This window comes from Centruroides vittatus, unplaced genomic scaffold (assembly GCF_030686945.1).
Source record: "Centruroides vittatus isolate TY-2023 unplaced genomic scaffold, ASM3068694v2 scaffold_386, whole genome shotgun sequence".
Taxonomy (NCBI): domain Eukaryota; kingdom Metazoa; phylum Arthropoda; class Arachnida; order Scorpiones; family Buthidae; genus Centruroides; species Centruroides vittatus.
Window position 1 is genome coordinate 2,750,856 of NW_027122706.1, and position 6,000 is coordinate 2,756,855.

The 6,000-nt window shown below is 27.4% G+C and overlaps 1 long non-coding RNA gene across 1 annotated transcript; it reads left to right on the forward strand.

Annotated features, from left to right (window-relative positions):
* Nucleotides 1-2,320: 2,320 nt before the first annotated feature.
* Nucleotides 2,321-5,708, forward strand: LOC136988827 (uncharacterized). Its single transcript, XR_010882811.1, has 4 exons — nucleotides 2,321-2,590; nucleotides 2,911-3,009; nucleotides 5,151-5,275; nucleotides 5,376-5,708. It is a non-coding gene; the product is annotated as an uncharacterized lncRNA (long non-coding RNA).
* Nucleotides 5,709-6,000: the final 292 nt, after the last annotated feature.

Genomic DNA, 6,000 nt, shown 5'->3' on the forward strand with positions numbered 1-6,000 from the left:
AAAAAACTAAAAGATAAATCAACACCGGGACCAGATAAGATACCCAATTCGCTTATTAAATTACTTCCTCTATGTGACCAAACAATTCAATGAATTCTATAATCAAGGCATAATTCCGGACAAATGGAACGAATTAATTTTTACAATGATATATAAAAAAGGCCAAAGAGATGAAGCTTCAAACTACAGACCTATTGCATTGTTATCAAGTCTCCGGAAAATATTCACATCAATTTTAGCGGATAAACTTAATACTTAGACAGCTACAAATAACTATAGGAACACTACGCAATATGCCTTTGTGGTCAGAGGAGGTACCCAAACTGCACTATTTGTTTTAATGGCATTAATTCAAATACAACTAATCAAAAAAAGACATAAAGTCTTTGCTCTTTTCTTGGACTTGGAAAAAGCATATGATTCGATTAGCATAAATGATCTGGAGAATAAATTGACAAAACATAAAGCAGACGAACACCTGATTAAGATGATAAGTTTGTTGTTTGGGAGATACGAGACGATCATTAAACAAGATAATAATGTCTGGCCACCTTTCATAACCTATAGAGGTTTATTACAGGGAGACCCTTTATCGCCGTACCTTTTTAACTTCTATCTATTCGACTTAAATAAATGTTTCCTAAGAGACGAGGATGGCATCCAAATGGATAACCAAACCATCCACTCAATCTCATACGCAGACGACATTGTATTAGTAGCTCCAACGGCTGCTGCACTTCGAAGGAAAATTCAACAAATAACTGAATATTTGGAAAATTTAAAAGTTAAAATAAATCCTAAAAAATCAGTTATAATGATTTTTCGTAATGGCAGTAATTTACCCAAAAAGCATATGTGCTTTTATATTAAGAAAGAAAAAGCGAAAATTGTTAATGAAGTTAAATTCTTGGGAAGAATATTTACGCCCAATTTATCTTTTGACAAACAATATAAAAGCTCAACAACAAAGGCAAAAAATTTAATAAATAATCTGATAGTGTTACTCTGTAAAGCTAAAATCAAGAATCTGAAAACTCATTTTCAACTCTTTAATTCTATTATCGTTAACTCGATGTGTTATGCATCTCCTATCTGGTCTACAGGTAAATTCAACGAATTCGAAAAAATACAAAATACTTTTATCCGAAAAATTTTCCAATTAGAATATAATATACCAGGAAGTGATCTAAGAATGGAACTGAGTAGATATAAACTAAACACCACATTAATAAAAAGGTACATAAAATTTCTACAAAAAATTATAAACGCTGAAGACCTAACTACAAAATTACTGAATGTGCTATATCAAAGATCACTGATTTAAAACGAAATTGGATAGTAAGTCTTTTGAAGATATTTAACACATACGGTTTTTCTATGAGGCTATTTATGGATCAGTCATACATCAGTGAACATCAAAATAAACTACTAATACATAGAGTAATGGAAAACTCTATTGTCCAAGATATCGACGACATACAGAAACGAAATAATATAAGCTGGTATAAAATAATTTTAAATTACCCATCAAATAATAGTTATATGTTGACGAATCTCTCATTCAATGTTAAAAAGTTTTTTATACAGCTAAGACTAAATAAAAACTGGATAAATTTAAACAATGAATTTTTAGATTACTCTCATACCAAATGTTCAAGCTGTAGTAAGATATTATCTAAATTTCATATTCTCTGTGAAAACTGCAGCCAAAATTGTAATATTCAACAATCAGATACTGGTCGACTAATCAATTGTTCTAATGAAACGGATATGTATAAGTTCCTTGACTCAGCAAACATCAATACTATCTTTAAACTATATAATTATACAAAGCAACGTATGAATAAACAATACAGTGTTAATTAAATACTAATCAATGTACTACATATTAGACAACTAACGTTCATTATATATATAGAAAAATTTCTAATGATGAAGGACATATATCCCGTATATGTTAATCACGTCCTTGTAACAGGCGAAAGCCTTATACGATAAATAAACTTTGAATTTGAATATTCTGACGTAGATCTTATGACGTAACGCGTGACGCAATTGTTGTAACGTTCCACGATTCGAATTCGTTCGATTTCGTATCTCCGGCGCCATCTTGGAATAGAAAGTTTTCCGGAATTTGCGAGTTATTTTTCGCTCCATTTTGACATTTTTCGTACGAATTTTAATAACGAAAGTTTGCGTAACGCAGGTAACTTCATATTTATCGATTAATAAGATATCAAAATTGAATAACTTAAATTAGATACGCTTTAAACCTAGATTTGCTACCTGTGAGGATACGGGATACGTTTTTATTATTTTATTTATAATATTTCATAACGATGTTTTACCGAATAGGGGACTATTTTAGCATTTTAAACAAAACATTTGCAATTAGATATTCTGACGTAGATCTTATGACGTAACGCGTGACGCAATTGTTGTAACGTTCCAGGATTCGAATTCGTTCGATTTCGTATCTCCGGCGCCATCTTGAAATAGAAAGTTTTTCGGCATTTGCGAGTTATTTTTCGCTCCATTTCGACATTTTTCGAACAAGTTGAATTACATAAACCCGAATTACACAGACAACGTAAATTTTTTGATTTATAAAGGATCAAAATTGAATAATTCTCGATAGAATATTAAATGTAAAAGTATTTTTAGATTTAAATTTTCATTAAAAGTATTTAAGGTTGCTTCCATTTATCATCGAATTAAACCATCAGATTAATAATAATATATTATTATTATATTCGCTTGGATATTGTCTTATATTCTTTTCAATGAGACAATAATTAATGTTCTGTATTAGAAAATTAGTTTAAAGAGATGATCTTTAATTAATTAATCAATCAATCAATCTTCTCGATCTTTTCTATTCTTAATAATTAAATTCTTAAATTATTCTAGGAAGAAGTATCATTCTCAAATGTAATCCGTTTTGCAAAGACACTTGCAATCATTTTGGAAACTTCTTGTGCTGAAAAAATTAATAAGCACAACAGAAAGGTAAGGCATTTTAATTTATGATACATTGATGCAGTAAAAAATGATATATAAAAGTTTAGAACCTTTATTGCCCAGTCTAAGAGTTCATTATTGTATAATGATGCTTGAAAAGTAATGTTATTCATTCAGGCGTTCAAATTAACAAGAGTTACAATTTTAATTAGAAAAAATAGTTTATTAATAAAACCAAAAGTTTACAATTCATGTATTATTTTTCAATGATACAGATATTTTTAAATTAAAAAATAAGTTTAAAATACCACAAACTCAGTCCATTGGAAACTTAAATTGGTAAGATTTCCTCCACTAAAATCTTCTCTCTGTAGCATATACAAATCAGATGAGAATAAGTTTTTTCTAGGTCTTACAAAAGTCTGAAAAAACATTTAGAATAAATTAGTCCTTCAAATTATATTTATTTGATATTAAGATAAATTATAAACATTAAGAAAAGCATTGGCAAAGAGTTATATCTTAATGTAAATTGTTGAAAATTATTGATGAGAATTTAAAATTTCTATCTATTAATAACAGCATTAAAAAAAATTAATTTTTAGCTTATTATTTCAATTAGTCAAATAGAGTACATACTTAAACAGTTTTATATATACAAATATCATATTGCCATTGATTAATTCCAAATCAAAACCACCTTCCTAAATTTATTATTACTTTTTGGAATTCGGCAATAATATAATAATAATAATAATGTTTTGTTATTACTTATGTTTTCTTATACTGATCAAACATCCTTACTACACCTGATACATGTAAAGCTATACACCAACCAAAGCCGAATATAATCGGGCAAGAAATTGCTATAATACTAATAATTTAATAGACAATTTGGCATTAGAGGTAGACGTTAGGCGCCATCTCTTAATAAATTTAATAATTACAATTAATTAAATAATTTAAATAATAATTTAGAATTACTGGAAGAAAAGAATCGGCCCGAAGCGGGACTCGAACCCGCAACTTCTGCTATCCGTGCAGACACGTTACCAGTTACGCTACCCAGACCTTCGGCCAGATCTCCTCTTCCATCATATATAAGCTATAAATTGTCTATTAAATTATTAGTATTATAGCCATTTCTCGCCCGATTGTATTCGGCTTTGGTTGGTGTATAGCTTATACTGATTAATTATGTACCTTTTCATTCCTTGTATAATATTAATTTTAATGTATTTTATTGTGAATTCTAATATTATTTATATGATATGCTGTTGTTATATGTTATGATTATATGTGATATATTATTTATAATTTTTTGTGTGATTGTATAGTAAATATATTTGAATATTAATCTTGTATTATTGTGATGAAAAACAATTTCTTCCCCATTTTAAGAACTAATCAATTTTATATACACAAATAAAGCTTTAACCTATCAAGATTTCACTTGACTAAATATTTTTATTTGTGAGATGATGTTTGTACAAAGGTATATCAATTTAGTTTGCTGTTGATTATGCAATTTACAATTGTAAAAATCCAAATGAATTTATTGACTACAAATATATATGGACCACAAATCTAATTTAATGCATTTGTGTACCCATTCTAATTATAACGTAGTTTGAAAGAAAAATTGAAGTTAATCAACAAAATTACTAATTTATTAGTTTGTACATTTACCAATATAATTAATGAAACAAAACTAATTTTTTAAATATTTCCTTATTGAGTATTATTTTCAATTGAGGCAATTTAACACGATTGCTCATTCTTAAAGTATACAACTTAACAACATGCAATACTCAAATCTGCAGCTTTACACAAATCAAATCACACCACTGCACTTAATTTACTTGCATTAACATCCAGAATGTCAATTATATAAACAGAAGTTCTATCTAAGCTATAATTAACTCTTACTTTTGCTTAATACAATGTTAAATTTTAGAAAATGTAACAATTTTAAATAAACCATTTCTTTTAAAGAAATTGTTTTATTTCTCTTCGCAAATGGTTTAATTTTTATTAATATGGATATAAATTGATGAAAATGAAGCTTAAGTAGAATTTTAACTTTTGTTCTTTTACTTTCATATTAAAAATAGCTAGTTTTTTCAACTCTTCTATGTAACTGGAATACATTGATGATTCTGACTTTTTACTTTTTACATGTTTAATAGCTTTAACCGATTGTGAGAAGTTATAGCCGGGAGTTATGTGACATCGTGTAGGCTTCTGACGTACCACTAGAGCAGCTACGTATTATCTATGTATGAAAATTACTTTGTGGACAATCGACTCAATGGTAAGTGGCTGGAAGTGATTACATTTATTTTAAATCATCACTACATTTATTCATATTTTAGAATCTACAATTTTAAATAATGCTTTTTTTAATTGTTCAGGTTATCTGCTCCACAGATAAAAATTTTTTTAATATTTCTACTCTACGACACCTGTAACCGATGATGGGAATATCCTTTAAAAAATGTTGATATTGAACTTTGTCACTACAATCCTTTAACAAACATTTCCATTATGGAAAAAGCACACAACATTTTCTTCTACAAATGGTCAGTGAACTAATATTTTTGCATTCCTAGGACCATTTTAATTTTAAATTTTGTAAAAACTGGCATTCAGAGTTTGATTTAGTCTTCATTTTTATTTTCGACTATTACCTATTTTAATTAAACACAATAAAATTAGATTTAAATTTTCTATATCATATTTAATGTAATAGAGATCACTGTAAAAACAGACTATTAATTATGAATTATTGTAAAATTTATATTTTAGATAAATAAAGAAGCATTCTGTTTAAATTTTCATACTATATTTCACTATATCTGTAAGGAATTAATACTTGTCATTTATAATATTTGTAATTTAATGTGATTAAATAGTTTGTTGTCATAGCAATCACAAATTTCATTTTATTGCATTTTTTGGAATCCTTCCTTTTTTTGTTATTGTTCAATATGGTATAAAAAAGATTTTTGGATTTGTTGTATTTGTTTAAAATAAAAT